A 20,802-nucleotide genomic window follows, 5' to 3' on the forward strand; every position below is an offset into this window, starting at 1 on the left:
CTTCATCTTAAACATAATTTTATTTTATTTTATTTTTTTAAAGATCACTAAATACAGACTTTTTAAACTGTAATCAATGTTACAGGAGAGGCAGCATCCCATTGCTCTCTGTCTCTGATTTGATTGCTCACTATTTTCAAAGTTAAAGTAAACTCAATGTTCAAAGTAAACTTAATATCGAAGTACATATAGAGTATGTCACCATATACTTCCCAGAGATTTATTTTTTGCAGGCATTCACAGTAAATACAAAGAAACACAATAGAATCAGTGTAAAACTACACACAAAAACAGGTGAACAACCAATGTGCAAAAGAGAAGTTGTACAAGTATGAAAAGAAAAACAAATTAATAATAATAAAATATCCATAAATAATATTGAGAACATGACTTGTAGAGTCCTTGATATTATTTATTATAAAAGTATTTAGATTGTATGTCACCATATACCACCTTGAGATGAATTTTCTTGCAGGCATTTATAGGAAAATAGATACAATAGAATTTATGAAAAATTATAACCAAAGACTGACAAACAGCCAATGTACAAAAGTAGGTATATTGTGCAAATAAAAATAGTTAAAAATACTCACAAGATGCGTTTGTAGAGACCTTTAAAATGAATCTGTAGGATGTGGGGTTAACTCAGAGTTGAGGTGGGTGTGTTTATCCTTCCAGTTCAGTTTATACAATTACAGATTTTGAAATTCCAAACTGATTTGCTTTAATTTCATTGAAATGTTGAGAGGAATCAAACAAAGTCCTTACCTCCTGTGGTTTTTCCTGCATATATTTGATTCAAACATTTTCAACATATTTTGAAATATATACAATGGATTAAGTCAGCAGGAGCCTGAAGAACAAGCCTTTTCTCTTTATCCTCTTTATCTTCATTTAGAATTAAACCTGACTTTCTGAAAGCTGTTGATATGGCTGCATTCCATCAGTCATCAAGACTAGTTTACAGAAGCTCCTTGCGAATATATTTCAAACCCTTTATTTCTTTCCTTTTTCTTGGGAAACCACTCTATTCCTGGTTGCTTAATAGCTAGCTTGTCAAATAGCCTGCTCCTGTGAGATCAGGTCACAAATAACAATTGGACATTCTATAGTCAGTGTCAGAGCCAAGCTCAACCCTGTCTTCACTAATTCACTATCCAGTAGGAGCCCTTGAAAATGGTCTGACTCATGAACCTTGGGTGATTTGTGGACTACCTGTTACTATTAAGAAAACAAAAAAGAAAAACAAAAGACCAGGTCAGGATTAATATCTATTCCACTTTGGCAATATCAATGAGTGTGTTCTTCCAATGCCAGACTAAGGGTTAAGAGATTACATTGAGGTTCAGGTTGGCAAATTATAGTAAGTCCATTCTATTAGTGACCACATTTAGGGTCACTGTTCATTTGCAAACATCATACCAATGGGGATTCTGTCTGTGGAAACTCTATTCTGCTATATGTCTAAAGTCTTGCAGTTTTTATAACCTTGTCATTAAATATATAGACAATCAAGTTGTATAACGCTAGGGTTGGCGGATGCGATAGGGTCTTTTAAGAGGCTCCTGGACAGGTACATGGACCTCAGAAAAACAGAGGGCTATGGGTAATCCTAGGTAATTTCTAAGGTAAGGTCATGTTCGGCACAGTTTTGTGGGCTGAAGGGCCTGTATTGTGCTGTAGGTTTTCTATGTTGCTATGTTGTATAATTTCTCAAGGATACTTGCTAGTGACACTAAAATAAATTAAGCACCTTGGAAAATGGTCAAAGTGGAAATATATACTAGCCAATAGACAGAATTTTTCTTCTGTGGTTCCTATTCCTGCACAAAATATGAAGCTGTTTTGTAACTGCAAAACATAAAACTAATTGAAAGGAAAACAAGGGAGGTAGAAGATGCCAGTCTTATTTCACTTTTACTGTAAGTGAGGCACACATGTTTAACATGGTGGTGTGATTATGTAAACCATTGACAAACTTTGTACATATAAACCATAATGAATTATTTAAACAACAAAGAATGCTTAATCAAACCACAAACAAGATAAAATCTGCAGATGCTGGAAATCCAAGCAACACATACAAAATGCTGGAGGAACTCTGCAGGCCAGGCAGCATCTATGGAAAAGGGTACAGTCGATGTTTGCTCCTTTCCATAGATGCAGCCTGGTCTGCTGAGCTCTGAGCTCCTGCAGCACTTTCTGTATGATGCTTAATTAAACAATGTATTTACAATACTACTCAAATACTACAGAAATATTAAATGCATTCTTCCCTGCTTAGCTATAAACTCCAACTCAATGTAGACTTCATCTCTCTCTCTCCCTCTCCCCTCCCTCTCCCCCCTCCCTCTCCCCCTCCCCTCCTCCCTCGCCCTTCCCCCCTCTCTGTTTGTCTTTCTCTGTCTCACTCACAGCATAGTAAAGTTTAAATTGTTTCATACAGGCCTAACAATTTAATCACTGTGGAGGATTTCTTACTCTTGTGGCATAAGTTCTTTCCTGACAAGGAGGATGACTCTGCTTGGCAGGTGTGACTTGTGGCTGCGAGACAATCTCAGGTTCTGGGGGCTCCTCCATGGTGATTGTAACAGTTGACTCTGGGACTGCAGGAAGTGGTTCTGGCAGCTCTGGACACCTTTCTTCTCCAACAATTGACTTTGGACTCCTCAACTGATCGAAGTGATGATGTCAGACACAATCTCCACTGCGTACTAGAGTGGTCTAGTTCTGTCCTTAATCTTTCCAAGTACCCATTCTTGATCACCTCTGTAGTCCCTCACTAGGACCGCTTGTCCAGGAGTGAAGCACTCAACCTCCTTGTTTGAGGAGTCTTCAATCTGTCTCAGCTGTTTGTCCTGCATACTCCTTCTGAGACTGGGTTTGAGGAGATCCAAGTGTGAATGCAAGGGATGACTCAGGAACAGCGTAACTGGTGAGTTATTGGTTGTGGGGTGTGCTGCATTGTGATATGCAAGGAGGAAATTGGCAAGCTTCTGATTCAGTATTTGCATAGTGTGTTCTGCTGGGAAGGCTTGCAGCAAATTCTGTAGACTCTGGACAAACCTCTCCTATTGTAGCAGGCTGGTACAGCGCAGATGTAATATGTCTTATTCCAATCATTTTTTTTTTGTAATTTATTTTTTATTGAAGTTCATCATCAAACAAAACTTCCCATAAGATGTATTTCAGATACTGTACATATATATCATATAGTCATATTTGTCACAAATATCCACATAATATTCATCTGAGGTATACACTTACAGAAAGGAGAGCAAAGAAAGAACAATCAAAAGAAGAAAACTATGTACAAAGTCAGGAGTGATCTTTTTTTAAACAACATATTGATTGACTTGTGAGAATAAAATCAGGTCTATGAGGTGTTATGTAGTTAAACCATTTTTTCCCAGTATGAATCAAACTGTTCCAACTTATTCCAATCATTTTCAGGGATAACTGGAACTGTTCCACAACAAACTGTAGTCCAGTGGCAATGTCTAAGTGTTGTGGTACACCAATACTTGAGAAGAGACTTTTCAACACATTACCAATCTGTGAGGTTGCAGTGGAGGCTATTGGGAACTCTTCCGGCACTTTGTAGCTGCTTTCACTGCTACCAAGAAATTTGTGCCCTGGCATGGTTTGGCAAAATCTACATGAATCCTCTGCCAGGTCGACACTGGCCATTCCCAGCAATGGGGGGTGGGGGGTGCTCTTGGCATCCTCTAGGTGTGTTAGCATTCCAAACAGTGCATGGCAAGTTGCTAGATCTGCTGATCTATTCCAGGCCACCAAACAATGCTCTCATTTTGACCATGCCTAGATGATTGCATGTAGCTCCTCCAACACTTTAGATGTCAGCTTGGATGCTACAGCAATTCTCAATCCCCACATAAGGCCACCTCTGTCAAGGGCAAGTTCATCCTGGTGCTGGTAAAAATGGAGGAAGCGGAGCTTCTGCTGCACGTTCCAGCCATTTTGTGTGGTTATATGGACCTGGGATAATGTGGGGACTTCTGTGGTTTCCCTTTGGATCATCTCTGCCGTAATAGGGAGACTTTTGATTTGTGTTGGAGAGAATATGTCCAGAGGAGTGTCCTTTATTGTTAATTTTTCACACTGTAGATCTCAAGGCTACCCCAGTCCTGTGTCACTTTCATCATTATCAGATTTTTCATCAACAGCATGCAGATTAGTGCTCTTTTTGAAACTGCAAGTGGACTTTTTAGCTTTTCTCTGCCCTGTGCAGACCATTTATTTTTGTCTGCCAGACATGCTCTTTGCATGTGTCTCGACGATGTTTTGGGCCGAGACTTTCAAACAGGACTGAAGAAAAAAAGATCAGAAGTCAGAGTATGAAGATGTGGGGAGGGGAGGAAGAAATACAAGGTAGTAGGTGATAGGTGAAACTGGGAAGGGGGTGGGGGGAAGGAGAGGGATGAAGTCGAATTGGGAAGTTGATTGGTGAAAGAGATAAAGGGCTGGAGAAGGGGCAATCTGATAGGAGACGCCAGAAGACCATGGAAGAAAGGGAAGGGTGAGAAGCACTAGAGGGATTGAATGGGTAGGTAAGGAGATAAGGTGAGGGAGGGACATGGGAGTGGGGAATGGGGGGGGGGGGGGGCGGGCATTACCGGAAGTTTGAGAAAATCGATATTCATGCCATTAGGTTGGAGGCTACCCAGACGGAATATAAGGTGTTGCTCCTCCAACCTGAGTGTGGCCTCATTGCGGCAGAGAGGAGACCATTGACTGACATGTCAGAATGGGAAGAGGAAATGGAATTAGAATGGGTGGCCACTGGAAAATCCTGCATTTTGGTGCTTGGTGAAGCAGTCTCCCAATCCACATCGGGTCTCACCGATACACAGCAGGTCGCAGCAGAAGCAGCAGACACAGTGGATGACCCCAACAGTGAGTACAGGTGAAGTGTCACCTCACATGGAAGGACTGTTAGGGGTTTGAATGGTAGTGAGGGAGGAGGTGTAGTACTTGTTCTGCTTGCAAAGATAAGTGCCAGGAGGGAAATGAGTGGGGACAGATGAGTGGACAAAGGGAGTCACTGCGGAAAGCAGAAAGTGGGGGTTGAGGGAGGGAAAAATGTGTTTGGTTGTGGGTTCCCATTGGAAATGGTGGAATTTACAGAGGATTATGTGCTGGACATGGAGGCTGGTAGGGTAGTAGGTGAAGACAAGAGGATGGAGTGAGGGCAGATGTGCGTGAAAAGGAAGAGATACAGTTGAGCACAGTTTTGATAGTAGAGGAAGGGATGCCGCTTTCTTTGAAGAAAGAGGATATCTCCTTAGTTCTGGAATGAAAAACCTCAACCTAAGAGCAGATGAAGTGGAGATGGAGGAATTGAGAGAAGGGGTGGCATTTTTACAAGTAACGGGCTGGGAAGAAGTATAGTCTACGTAACTGTGAGAGTCAGAGGGCTTATAAAGGATATCAGTAAATAAGCTGTCCCCAGAGAGAGAGAGAGACAGAGAGATCAAGAAAGGTGAGGGAGGTGCCAGAAATGGGCCAGGTAAATTTGAGGGCAATTGGAGGTAAAGTTGATGAAGTCGATGAGCCCCCTGTGGGTGCAGGAAGCAGTACCAATGCAGTCATCGATGTAGTGTCGGAAAAGTGGGGGATGGACACCAGTGTAGGCTTGGAACACAAACTGTTCCATGTAGCTGACAAACAGGTAGGCATAGCTGAGAGTCTTCTGAGTGCCCATGGCCACATCTTTCATTTGAAGGAGGTGGGAGGAGCCAAAGGAGAAATTATTGAGAATGAGGACCAGTTCTGCCAGATGGAGGAGAGTGGCGGTGGAGGGGAACTGCTTGGGACTGGTGTCCAGAAAGAAACAGAGAGCTTTGAGGCTTTCTTGCTGGGGGTTGGAGCTGTATTGGGACTGGACATCCATAGTGAAAATAAGATGATGGGGGCCAGGGAACATGAAATCCTTGGAAAGATCAAGAACATGTGATGTGTCACAGATGAAGATAGGAAGGGAGTGAACCAGTGGGGATAAACTTGAGTTGAGGTATGCAGATATAAGTTCAATGGGGTAGGAACAAGCAGAAACTATAGGGCTACCTTGGGGGGGACAAGCAGGTATCCTTCTAAGCGGATCAAGTGCTACACCTGCCCTTACACCTCCTCTGTCACTACCATTCAAGGCTCCAAACAGTCCTCCCATGTGAGGCAAAACTTCACCTGTGAGTCTGTTGGTATCTGGTGCTCCCAGGGTGGCCTGTTTTAAATCAATGAGAACAGACGTGGATTGGGAGGCCACTTCACTGAGTATCTACACCCTACCTACCGTCCACCTGAAAAAGCACGATCTCCCAGCGGCCATTCATTTTAATTCTACTTCCCATTCCCATTCTGACCTGTCCATCCATGGCCGCCTCTATTGCCATGATAAGGCCACACTCAGGTTGGAGGAGCAACACCTTTTATTGCACTTGAGTAGCCTCCAACCTGATGGCATGAACATCAATTTCTCAAACTTCGGGTAATGCCCCCCTTCCCACCATTCTCCACTCCCATTTCCCTCTCTCGCCTTATCCTCTTACCTGCCCATCGCCTCCCTCTGGTGCTCCTCTCCGTTCCCTTTCTTCCATGGCCTTCCGTCCTCTGCTATCAGATTTCCCCTTCTCCAGCCCTTTATCTCTTTCAGCAGCCGACTTCCCAGCATTTTACTTCACCCCTCCCCCTCCCAGTTTCACCTATCACCTACTCCCTTGTATTTCTTCCTTCCCTCCCCGCACTTTATTACTCTGACTTTCCATCTTTTTTTCTTCTGTTCTGATGAAGGGTCTCAGCCCGAAACATCGACTGTTTACTCTTTCCATCGATGCTGTCTGACCTGCTGTGCATTGCTTGGATTTCCAGCATTAGTAGATTTTCTCTTGTGTGTATGTGTCCTAGTTTGTAACAATTTCTGCAAGTTTCACCTCTAAACCTGCATTGAGCCCCTGCCACAATGGTAACATAATTTGCTCAGTCAGGCAGGTTTCTGTTTAAACGCTGGAGTTTTGTTCATGATCACTTTCATTCCTGACTCAATTCAATTGCGTCTCTGTCTTCCCATTGCTATTTCAACTGCTGTTCTAAGTGTGAGTTGTGTTAAGAGCCATTTCTGAATGCTTTTCCGTAAGATTCTACAAACCAAATGATTTCTCGGTTCATCACTAAGCTCATCATTGCACTGACAATGGTCAGACAATCACTTCAATTCAGCCACGGAATGGACTGCCCTTCATTTTGATTCTGCTTATGCAACCTAAAGCATTCTTCAGTCGCAATAGTTTAGGTTCTAAATGTTCTCGCAGTACTTTCACGATATCAGGAAAGCTAATTTTGCCTGGTTTGGTTGGAACAGACAAATTTCTAAGTAAACTGTGTGTCTTTAAATCCAATGCACTTAGAAAAACAGGTACTCCCTTCTCATTGGCTATTTAATTTGCTTCAAAATACTGCTCAATTAGCTCAGTATACAGTTATCTGTTGTGTAATCAAACTCATCAATCTTTCCGTTGTAGTCAGCCATTTCTGTTCTTTTTTTAAATGACTATTATCACCTAGTACCCATTGTTTATGAACCCGTGAATTCTTCTGTTTTCTGCCTTCTTTAAAACTTCGATTGTATCTGTCCCTTCCAAAGTGTGTGCTATGCTTTTTTTAAATTTGAAAGTCTCTCTGAACTTCAGCAAGTAGGTAGCCACCTAAGGTTCATATAAAACTTCTTCATCACCACTGGTATGTTTTGAAACTCCAAAACATAACACTAATTGAAAGGAAAATAAGGGAGACAAGAAATATGAGTCATAGTTTGTTTTTACTTTAAGTAAGGTGGACACACATGATGCGGTGGCGTGATAACGTAAGCCACTCACGTACTTTGTACATATAACCATAACAAATTATTTAAACAACAAAGAATGCTTAATTAAACAATATATTTACAATATTACTCAAATATTGCTATATTATTAAATACACGCTATCTACTATTTTATGTAGATTCCTCCTATCATTTTGAGATAGGTTAATGGTAACATGAAAATGGTTCTCATGAAATATGGTATAAAACAGTTAGGTAGTCATACAATAATATTTATGACAGGAACTTCTATAGTACTGATGTCATCTGAGCTCCTGTCTCCATAGTTATCCCATTCATTTTGCCTCCAAGATCTATATCCTTGCTCATCACTGCCGTAATCAGAGTAATCATAAAATCTTTATCCTTTTCCTGTCCTTTCAAAAGAGCACCGCAATCAGTTGCCTGCTAGCCTGCCAAGAACTATGACAGTATTATCAAAGTATCAACCCACTTCTTTTCTGGATTTCACAAGGGCTACAATCCAGGTAAAAAGATTGAACGTTCACAAGATCCTATTTTTAGAATTATAAATGGAAAATCTCAACCAGTGAAGCAACAAACAACAGAAAATGCCTTCTTTTGTGAGGGAGGGGAGGTGGGGGTGGTGTGATGCTGTGGGCAGCCCAGCAAAAAGGTAGTATGCTCAGACATCTTAGTGATCCTAAGGGATCCTGTTTATGTGAGAGGAGCCTACCTGTCTGAAATGTGCATCCCAGGGCGGTTTTAAAGACCTGATTTGCAATTTTCACTTTTCAAGAATATATTACCATAAGTCAGGACAAGAGGCCAAGCATTTTGGACAGAAACACTAATCAATATTTTTAGATGGTGTATTTTCTTTTTGTCATTGTTCATACCTGCATATTCTCAGACATGAGAGCTCCAGGTTGATTGCTATAGAATTTTAGAAACTAAGGGATTTGAGTGATATAAAAATTGGTTCAGAATGTGGGCTTGAAATAGAAGATCAGACCTCAGATCTATAGTTAATCATCAGACCTGATTACTTAGTTTCTTATGCAAAACGGAAAATTCATACTGACTTGTGGTTTTATTGTCCAGTGTACATATACTCACCAAAATACATGGTTCACCCTGTTAGAGAAATGAGTACACACTTCTGTTGTCCACTAATCCTTCTATTTCCATCATTGTTATTACTTCAGCTTCTGATATTGAAATTACACTTTAAAATTTTGGATGACATCTACTATAACAGGTAAATAAACAGACAGACTATTATTTAAATGGGGAGAGAATTCAAAGTTCTGAGATGCAACGGGACTTGGGAGTCCTCGTACAGGATACCCTTAAGGTTAACCTCCAGGTTGAGTCAGTGGTGAAGAAGGCGAATGCAATGCTGGCATTCATTTCTAGAGGAATAGAGTACAGTATAGGAGCAAGGATGTGATATTGAGGCTCTATAAGGTGCTGCTGAGACCTCACTTGGAGTACTGTGGGCAGTTTTGGTCTCCTTATTTAAGAAAGGATGTGCTGACGTTGGAGAGGTTACAGAGAAGGTTCATTAGAATGATTCTGGGACTGAGAGGGTTAACATATGAGGAACATTTGTCTGTTCTTGGACTGTATTCCTTGGAGTTTAGAAAAATGAGGGGAGATCTCATAGAAACATTTCGAATGTTGAAAGGCATGGACAGATTGGAGGTGGCAAAGTTGTTTCCCATGATGGGAGAGTCTAGTACGAGAGGGCATGACTTAAGGATTGAAGGGCGCCCATTCAGAACAGAAATGCGAAAAAATTTTTTTAGTCAGAGGGTGGTGAATCTATGGAATTTGTTGCCACGGGCAGCAGTGGAGGCCAAGTCATTGGGTGTATTTAAGGCAAAGATTGATAGGTATCTGAGTAGCCAGGGCATCAAAGGGGAGTGGGACTAAATGGGAAAATGGATCAGCTCATGATAAAATGGCGGAGCAGACTCGATGGGCCGACCAGCCGACTTCTGCTCCTTTGTCTTATGGTCTAAATGATGTCAAAAGTTTCAAGTGCACAGTACTATAATCAGGACAATAGAGACAATCAATTTTGCTCTGGCAGTTATTTAATCCCATGCACTGCAATTTATAGGATATAACACAAGAGGGCTGATGTGAAAGTATATTGTCCATAATTATTGGTCAGTACGTTTTGTATAACTGCCAATGCACCAGATGTTTTGTGGAATATTTTTAGCTTTAGTTGTAGAACCGTCAGAAACAATTATTTTTTTTTTTAAAAGGAAGTTAATTTGGCTCAATCCCAATGGATCAACAGAATAGTATAAATTCAATGGTTCAATGTAATTTTGATTGTTTTTGAAATGCGTCAAAATGCAGTTGCAGGTATATATGCCTGTTTATGTGTTAACGTATGTGTTACCATCCCATAGATGTTCAACTTTTGATGGTAAAAAGATACCTTTGTCATAAAGATTTTGTGTGGGAACAATACAGGCTGGCATAGGGAACATCACCAAAATAGACAAATTTCATGAGCATAGGTGTATAAAGCACAGTACTGATGCCCTGTGATTCTTAGTGGATTAATTTACTGTATCTCCTTTCATAGTCATAGTCATACTTTATTGATCCCGAGGGAAATTCGTTTTCGTTACATTTGCACCATAAATAATTAAATAGTAATAAAACCATAAATAATTAAATAGTAATATGTAAATTATGCCAGGAAATAAGTCCAGGACTAGCCTATTGGCTCAGGGTGTCTGACCCTCCAAGGGAGGAGTTGTAAAGTTTGATGGCCACAGGCAGGAATGACCTCCTATGACGCTCAGTGTTGCATCTCAGTGGAATGAGTCTCTGACTGAATGTACTCTTGTGCCCAACCAGTACATTATGTAGTGGATGGGAGACATTGTCCAAGATGGCATGCAACTTGGACAGCATCCCTTTCATATACCTGCAACTTCATGCATAACTCCTGCGACAGGGCCAGTTATCATGTGAGTAAGTTTGATGGCTCTGGGCCGGTACTCCCTGGAATTCATAAGAATAGATAGATAGATATACTTTATTGATCCCAAGGGAAATTGTGTTCCATTACAGCTGCACCAACCAAGAATAGAGCATAAATATAGCAATACAAAAACCACAAACAATCAAACAACAAAATGCAAACTACGCCAGATGGAAATTAAGTCCAGGACCAGCCTATTGGCTCAGGGTGTCTGACTCTCCACGGGAGGAGCTGCAAGTTCGATGGCCACAGGCAGGAACGACTTCCCGTGCCACCCAGTGTTGTATCTCGGTGGAATATGGCCGAAGTCCAACAGTAAAAGGTTCAATATCCGGTCTACAAACACGTTCCTCAATCGTAGTATGACCCGGATTGCACCATCTGTTGTTAACCAGAACAGTAAGCACCCAACTCCTTTAAGCTTACTGCTCTCAGTGCACTTCCGGTCAGCCCGAACGGTCTGGAAGCCGTCCATGGAGAAGTTTTAATCGGGTATGTCCTCGTGCAGCCCTGTTCCAGTGAAACACATAACACTGCACTCCCGAAATGTTCTCTGACGCCTAGCTAGCGCTGTGAACTTGTCCATTTTATTACCCACCGAACTCTTCTTCTCCATAAGTCTCTGTTGTCTCGACCTGGTCCTCTTTCCTCGACCTTGTGATCCCCCTCTGCATCCTCTGTGTGTTTTCCTCCAGATTTCAGCAGGGGTGTCTGCCGCTCTGCTCGCTTAACCGGCCGGCATTGGCCAGCAAGAATGAGGGGTGACCTTATTGAAACCTATTGAATGTTGAAAGACCTTGATGGGGTGGATGTGAAGAAGATGTTTCCTATGGTGGGGGAGTCTAAAACCAGAGGACACAACCTCAGAATAGAGGGGCACCTCTTTAGAATGATGAGGAGGAATTTCTTTAGGAGAGAGTGGTGAATCTGTGGAATTCATTGCCACGGGCAGCTGTTGAGGCCAATTCTTTATGTATATTTAAGGCAGAGTTTGATAGAGTCTTGATTAGTTAGGGCATAAAGGGATACAGGGAGAAGGCAGGAGACTGGGGCTGAAAGGGAAGTGGATTTGCTATGATGAAATAGTGGGCCAAATGACCTAATTCTGCTTTTTATCTTATGGTCTTATAATCTAGGAACCTGGATGCAATCCATATAATTTTAATTTATGTCTCACCACTGGCATCTGAGAATTTGAAACCAGATATTGGATTGCCATATCAAAAGCAAATATTTCAAGAAAGTCCCATCAATGTCCTGAAGACATGAAAGGTTGCCATCTTTAATCTGATCTGTATAAAATTAACCTAAACAGAGTGGGTTCTTTATCTTGTAAATTTATCCATGCGTCTGAAATTGCAATGCTTGCAGTAATTTACAAGGGTTTCCTTCTCAAGAATTTGAATTGAACTCGGAGCATCTATGTTCCTTCAAATCCCAAGAAGTTATGACTCAAAAAGAAGTTGACAAACCACTATAGGCAGTCTCCCTTCCAAGTGTATTGGCTTACAACTATTTAAAGGCTACGTGCTAGTCAGTGTACAGTCAAAACATCTGAAATACCATATCTCCATCCATCTGGTGAATTCTTTGACTTTAGTAATCAACTTTCCCAACTTCTTTACTGATTGAATACAAGGTCAGGTCAACTGACTAAATTGTGTGACAGCTGCACAGCGTGAATGGGTTCTGTTAAAACTGAGATCATTAATAAACAAAATAGCTTTAGACGTTAATTGTAAACTTCATTCAACACATTCCATGGATAAAATGTCCACAATACAGGAGTAAAATATATTGTTAAATGCAGCTATATTTTTATTGCTTAATAAGGGTAAATTTATACACATTAAGTAAATGTTTATCTAGATACATTTCTGTTTGTAATGTGGTCATTAAATACTACTTGACATTCCTCCTGGAATAGAGTATGTAATTAGTCAGTATGTTGCAGAAATGATACACTATGAAACAAGTGCCATGAGCTGAATTTATCTCCTTGTTGTAGTAATTTTGCTCTGGAAATTGATGGAATTTGGTAAAGGCTAGGTGAGATAAACAAGGCATCTGGGATCTCAAAGTGTCTGGCCAAAGGAAATTTAATGTGCAGAGAGAGACAAGAATCAGAAAGGGGAAGTAGATAATATGAACTCAGTACAAAGAAAATGAAGAGTAGGAAAGGGGAAAAAATTAATCAGTGGCAGAAAATAGGGAGCAGGACAAATAAAAAAATGTAATCAAGTTACAGGAAAAGCATTTAAGTTAGGGGACAAGCATATAAGAATGAATTCCTACTGTAGAACTGAAAGTCTAATGTTTCATTGTTCCCTCACTGGCCTCTCAAGGTTGAAAGTCATGTACGGGATATAAATCACATCACTAGCACAATCCTCAGGTGTGAACTGACAGCCTTAAGTGACTGCACCAACACTTCATTCATGATGTTGGTGTAAATCCACCAGTTTCCTGTTACACAATGGGGAACCTCGTGGAGATAGTTGTTTTCTGTTTTGGTGGCTTCAGGCAGTTCGACATCAATCATCCATCAGTTTGTGGTGAACTGGTACTTATTGTGTACACTTGCCTCAATACAGATTGTTGGCTGCTTACATAATAATGAGCGTTGCATACTTGCTGGTGTTTCTCTTTTGCAAGTCGTTTCTGGGCCATTATCGTAGTCAGTATTTTATAGATAACAGGATTTAAAATTAGCAAGTGCAATAACATTTTGCAGATCAAATCTGTCGTGAGAATACTTTGCCATGTTTTGTAACAAAAATATTGTTGAAGGAGCTTCTCAGCAAATGGCAACATTGTGTTTAGATTACATATTAGTGGAAATATTCTTGACTAGTAGGATTTTGGCTCTAATATTGGTTTACTTATTAGTTATAAGAATATTTACGAGTGTATAAAACTCCACTGAGAGCCTTGTAAAGTCCCTTGCCTTGTGCAACACAAAGCTGTTCTGGTCCCAAAATGAAGTAATTTCTTTCTCTTGGGCACATAGCAAAGACATCACTTTTGGTTCTTATATTCCCCTTGCTCTTTCAGTGGATCGAAGAGCACTATAATTTTCTTGACAGCTGTCAGACCAGTTGCTTCTGAACACTTGCAGGCTATGGGAAGTTAATTCCAAGTATTTAAATGATCTCATCTCTGGGATTTGGATAGCTTTCATCAATAGTTGTCCGAATTAATTTAGTGTTAGTTATAATTTAGTCCTATTGTAATATATTATATGAAATTTTAAAATGTTTGAGGGAAAGATTTATACAGACTATGCTGAGTCGAAATCAAGGTCATCGTTCCCATATACACCCAGTGACTACATTATTAAATTAAAGACACCCATTAGTCTTGTGAGACCATGGATCTTCACCTGGAAAGTCTTCACTCTCCAGGGCGCAGGCCTGGGCAAGGTTGTATGGAAGACCAGCAGTTGCCCATGCGGCAAGTCTCCCCTCTCCACAACACCAATGTTGTCCAAGGGACCCATACAGCTTGGCACCAGTGTTGTCGCAGAGCAATGTGTGATTAAGTGCCTTGCTCAAGGACGCAACACGTTGCCTTGGCTGGGGCTCGAACTCATGACCTTCAGGTCGCTAGTCCAATGCTTTAACCACTTGGCCATGTGCCCCCTATACCTAATAAAGCAGCCACTGAATGTATGTTCATGGTCTTCTGCTTCTGTAGCTCATCCACTTCAAGGTTCGACATGTGTGTTCAGAGATACTCTGTTGCACACCACTGTTGTTAACATCTGGTTATCTGAGTTACTGTCACCTTGCTGTCAGTTTGAACCAATCTAGACATTCTTCTCTGACAAGGCATTTTCACGTACAGAGTATCCCCTCAGTGGATTTTTTTTTCACACCATTCTCTGTAAAGTCGTAGGGGTTTCCAACCTCCCAACCTGGGGTCCACGGACCACTTGCGTAATGGTATTGGTCCATGTCATAAAAAAAAGTTAGGAATCCCTGCTCTAGAGACTGTTGTGCATGAAAATCCCAGGATATCAGCAGTTTCTGAGATACTCAAATCACCCTGTCTGACATCAACAATCATTCCACAGTCAAAGTCACTTAGATCATATTTCTTCCCCATTCTGGTGTTTGCTCTGAACAACAACTGCACTTCTTGACCATGTCTGCATGCTTTTATGCATTTAGTTGCTGCCACATGATTGGCTGATTAGATATTTGCATTAACGAGCAGGTGTACAGGTGTACCTAATAAAGTGGCCACTGAGAGTACGCCAGTTGTCCTGGTACTTAAAACTCACGATTGCTATCTCTGTAGTTTCTACTAGTCATTCTTGTCTATGCTAATGCTTCTGATGTATTTAAATCCAAACAATCAACTAATTCTATCTAAAGAAATTAGCTACTTATTTTATCACATGGTTGAAAATACTTGCATTTACTTCATCATGTCTGTACCATTCCGAACTACCACAGACAGGACTACAATAATGATAGTAATGATAGAGCACTCTGAAAATATTGAAACCAATTCCTTTCTGTTTGATGATAGCAACTACAATTCACTTTTAATTTCTTTATACTTTATTAATTTATTCTAGTTCATTAAATATACTCAACATTTCATAGCTTCTCTGCTCTTGACTGACGAGGTAATAACCTTGACACTCATGGCTAGAGCTTGAACTTGCAGCATGCTTGCAGAGTACATCAGAGTAACAATTATTTGAGAAAATATAAAGAATGTAAGTTTTATCAGTGCATATTGCATGGTTCTGACTATATAGAACATAGAATAGTACAGCACAGTACAGGCTCTTCAGCCCACAATGTTGTGCCGACCCTCAAACCCTGCCTGCCATAAAACCCCCCACCTTAAATTCCTCCATATACCTGTCTAGTAGTCTCTTAAACTTCACTAGTGTATCTGCCTCCACACTGACTCAGGCGGTGCATTCCACGCATCAACCACTCTCTGAGTAAAAAACCTTCTTCTAATATCCCCCTTGAACTTTCCACTCCTTACCTTAAAGTCATGCCCTCTTGTATTGAGCACTGGTGCCCTGGGGAAGAGGCGCTGGCTATCCACTCTATCTATTCCTCTTATTATCTTGTTCAAAATATGTTTGAGTATCCTCGGTGTTGGCTGTGGTCGGCTGCTCCCAAGGCATCGGCAAGTTAACGGTGCCTGGAGGTTTATGGCAGCGAGTTTCTCCCTTTTGACGCCTGCTATCGGGGACTGGGGAGTCAATCGACTCGGGGACTTTTGAGACATTATTTACCGTGCCCATGGTTTGTTCTTCATAAAATTATGGTATTGCTTTGCACTGCTGTAACTATATGTTATAATTATGTGGTTCTGTCAGTGTTAGTCTTTGATCTGTCCTGTTTTCTGTGATATCACTCCAGAGAAACATTGTATCATTTCTTAATGCATGTATGCATTTCTAAATGACAATAGAAGAGGACTGAGTGTTCTCATAATCTAATCTACAAATGTTTATAATTAGTCAAATGTTATGCATGCACTTATTTCTTCTTTGTCACAATTCAGTTACCTTGATCCATTATTCTGTTAGATGAAGGGAACTGAGTCTGGTTAATGCAGAGAATCTCTTTACTCACTATGAGTTTTTCCAATACAACCAGAAACAGGCAAAAGCAAATTCCATTTGCTTGTTTTTCCAAATTATATGAAAAAACGCTGGATATTTTTAATATTTTCCTCCGCGACAAAAGAGGTATAATTTCAACATGCAGGTGTAACTTTCAGTAACATTTAAGTAATCTTATATACGTATTGTTTGTTCAAGCATTCTTGTTCATTGAAATAATTAAATATGTGTTATAGGTAAAATTACATTAATTGCATACATCATCACGTTCCCACGTTAAAAGTAAAGAGAAAGTTATAACCGCATTTTTGGACTCCTGTATCGTCCTTTGAATTAATTTAATGTTTTGTAATTACAGAACATGACAGGTCTCAGTAGAAAACATTGACAGTAAATTCCTGTCCTTAGATGCTGGCCTGACCCATTAAGTTCTTCCAGCATTTTGTGTGTATTGCTGACCTAAATTTATCAGGGTTCATCTAATTACTGGGCAATTGAGCAATTTACTATAGCTCACAAGTAATAGAATAGTAGATCAGACCTCTGAAAAGTTGCTGGAGGATGTGGACCTAAATAGACAAATAGAGGTCAAAAGGTCCCTTTCGGAATGGCAGACGGTGACCAGTGGGGTACTGCAGGGTTCAGTGCTGGGACCGCAGCTGTTTACAATATATATTAATGATTTAGATGAGGGAATTAAAAGTAACATTAGCAAATTTGCCGATGACACAAAGCTGGGAGGCAGTGTGAAATATGAGGAGGATGTTATGAGAATGCAGGGTGACTTGGACAGGCTGGGTGAGTGGGTAGATGCATGGCAGATGCAGTTTAATGTGGATAAATGTGAGGTTATCCACTTTGGTAGTAAGAACGGGAAGGCAGATTAATATGTAAACGGAGTCAAGTTAGGAAAAGGGGAAGCAAAACGAGATCTAGGTGTTCTTGTACATCAGTCACTGAAAGCAAGCATGCAAGTACAGCAGGCAGTGAAGAAAGCTAATGGCATGCTGGCCTTCATAACAAGGGGAATTGAGTATAAGAGCAAAGAGGTCCTTCTGCAGCTGTACAGGGCCCTGGTGAGACCACACCTGGAGTACCGTGTGCAGTCTTGGTCTCCAAATTTGAGGAAGGACATTCTTGCTATTGAGGGAGTGCAGCGTAGGTTCACAAGGTTAATTCCCGGGATGGCGGGACTGTCATATGTTGAAAGATTGGAGCGACTGGGCTTGTATACTCCGGAATTTAGAAGGCCGAGAGGGGATCTTATTGAAACACATAGGATTATTAAGGGATTGGACATGCTGGAGGCAGGAAGCATGTTCCCGCTGATGGGTGAGTCCAGAACCAGAGGCCACAGTTTAAGAATTAGGGGTAGACCATTTAGAACGGAGTTGAGGAAAAACTTTTTCACCCAGAGAGTGGTGGATATGTGGAATGCTCTGCCCCAGAAGGCAGTGGAGGCCAAGTCTCTGGATGCTTTCAAGAAAGATTGAGAGAGATGGACAGAGCTCTTAAAGATACCGGAAACAAAGGTTATGCGGATAAGGCAGGAACTGGATGCTGACTGTGGATGATCAGCCATGATCACAGTGAATGGCGGTACTGGCTCGAAGGGCCGAATGGCCTACTCCTGCACCTATTGTCTATTGTCTATTGTCTAAGGTTCTGTGGACTCACTAGGTGTATTGGAATGGGAGTGGGTCTTTGAGAGGAATTGTCGCCAGGGCAAGACTGAGCCTCCTAAGTGAGCCAATTTCAGTTGTATATGTGTAATCTAGCAGTGGAACTAATCAATTACTTGAAAGCCAGATTTTGTGAGATTTTTGAGGGACCATCTCCACTAATACTGATTAAAGTTGCTGGTGAACGCAGCAGGCCAGGCAGCATCTCTAGGAAGAGGTGCAGTCGACGTTTCAGGCCGAGACCCTTCGTCAGGACTAACTGAAGGAAGAGTGAGTAAGAGATTTGAAAGTTGGAGGGGGAGGGGGAGATCCAAAATGATAGGAGAAGACAGGAGGGGGAGGGATGGAGCCAAGAGCTGGACAGGTGATTGGCAAAAGGGGATATGAGAGGATCATGGGACAGGAGGTCCAGGAAGAAAGACAAGGGGGGGGGGACCCAGAGGATGGGCAAGAGGTATATTCAGAGGGACAGAGGGAGAAAAAGGAGAGTGAGAGAAAGAATGTGTGCATAAAAATAAGTAACAGATGGGGTACGAGGGGGAGGTGGGGCCTAGCGGAAGTTAGAGAAGTCGATGTTCATGCCATCAGGTTGGAGGCTACCCAGACGGAATATAAGGTGTTATTCCTCCAACCTGAGTGTGGCTTCATCTTTGCAGTAGAGGAGGCTGTGGATAGACATGTCAGAATGGGAATGGGATGTGGAAATAAAATGTGTGGCCTTCTCGCAATTCCTCCGTCTCCGCCGCATCTGCTCTCAGGATGAGGCTTTTCATTCTAGGCCGAGGGAGATGTCTTCATTTTTTAAAGAAAGGGGCTTCCCTTCCTCCACTATCAACTCTGCTCTTAAACGCATCTCCCCCATTTCATGTACATCTGCTCTCACTCCATCCTCCCGCCACCCCACTAGGAATAGGGTTCCCCTGGTCCTCACCTACCACCCCACCAGCCTCCGGGTCCAACATATTATTCTCCGTAACTTCTGCCACCTCCAACGGGATCCCACCACTAAGCACATCTTTCCCTCCCCACCTCTCTCTGCATTCCGCAGAGATCGCTCCCTACACAACTCCCTTGTCCATTCGTCCCCCCCCCATCCCTCCCCACTGATCTCCCTCCTGGCACTTATCCGTGTAAGCGGAACAAGTGCTACACATGCCCTTACACTTCCTCCCTTACCACCATTCAGGGCCCCAAACAGTCCTTCCAGGTGAGGCAACACTTCACCTGTGAGTCGACTGGGGTGATATACTGCGTCCAGTGCTCCCAATGTGGCCTTTTATATATTGGCGAGACCCGACGCAGACTGGGAGACTGCTTTGCTGAACACCTACGCTCTGTCCGCCAGAGAAAGCAGGATCTCCCAGTGGCCACACATTTTAATTCCACATCCCATTCCCATTCTGACATGTCTATCCACGGCCTCCTCTACTGTAAAGATGAAGCCACACTCAGGTTGGAGGAACAACACCTTATATTCCGTCTGGGTAGCCTCCAACCTGATGGCATGAACATTGACTTCTCTAACTTCCACTAGGCCCCACCTCCCCCTCGTACCCCATCTGTTACTTATTTTTATGCACACATTCTTTCTCTCACTCTCCTTTTTCTCCCTCTGTCCCTCTGAATATACCTCTTGCCCATCCTCTGGGTCCCCCCCCGTCTTTCTTCCCAGACCTCCTGTCCCATGATCCTCTCGTATCCCCTTTTGCCTATCACCTGTCCAGCTCTTGGCTCCATCCCTCCCCCTCCTGTCTTCTCCTATCATTTTGGATCTCCCCCTCCCCCTCCAACTTTCAAATCCCTTACTCATTCTTCCTTCAGTTAGTCCTGACGAAGGGTCTCGGCCTGAAATGTCGACTGCACCTCTCCCTACAGATGCTGCCTGGCCTGTTGCGTTCACCAGCAACTTTGATGTGTGTTGCTTGAATTTCCAGCATCTGCAGAATTCCTGTTGTTTCCACTAATACTGAACCTTTTTCAGGTGGAGCCCCTCTGGGTTTGCCATTTAGCCCTCATTCTCACCTCATCAGCAATTCCTGTGCACCTCATTCAGGCCTAGAAACAACACCAGCACCAGCCTAACCCAACTTCCGACTTGTTCATGTCCTCCTGCCGCCTCACCTGCACTGTTTGCAATCTCGTTCCACCCCCTCCCATTTCTCCCATCCAAGGTGACATGACCCTTGAGACCCCCACTTCTTTTGATTGTAGTTCTGACTCTCTCAGGCCACCCACAACTATCCCTCCACTATAACCTGTATCCCACAACTTGCCCACTGTGTGAAGGAAGTTAGCAGATGAAATACCAGGCTGCTTGGATTACATGCACAATAGTGTAGTACTGAGAGGAGGTCAGGCGTTTAGCGTGCCTTTTAAGGCAGGAGGGAGTTTCTGGCAAAAATGCTGTATTTTGTTTGTACCTAGAGTTTGAAATCAGATTATCTGTAATGCAGTTCAAAGAATAACTGAAGTAGTTTCTCAGGAGCAAACCAAAAAAATAAAAGATTCATTACTGTTTATGGCCAGAGCTCCCAGGCAGATTTTTTCAACATTCTTTCACTGAAGATATGCAACATTCTCTCACTTCCATACCCCTTACATCAGTGCAACATCTGAATCCCTTTCAAGTCCAGTCAGAAATTTGCTTCCATTACATCACACAGCTTTA

The 20,802-nt window shown here is 42.0% G+C and overlaps 1 protein-coding gene across 5 annotated transcripts in view; it reads left to right on the forward strand.

Annotated features, from left to right (window-relative positions):
• The window catches only part of cep85l (centrosomal protein 85, like), a 343,531-nt gene that overhangs the window by 195,799 nt on the left and 126,930 nt on the right, over positions 1-20,802 (forward strand). The window lies entirely within an intron of this gene.

The sequence above is a fragment of the Mobula birostris genome, chromosome 2 (assembly GCF_030028105.1).
Source record: "Mobula birostris isolate sMobBir1 chromosome 2, sMobBir1.hap1, whole genome shotgun sequence".
Taxonomy (NCBI): Eukaryota; Metazoa; Chordata; class Chondrichthyes; order Myliobatiformes; family Myliobatidae; genus Mobula; species Mobula birostris.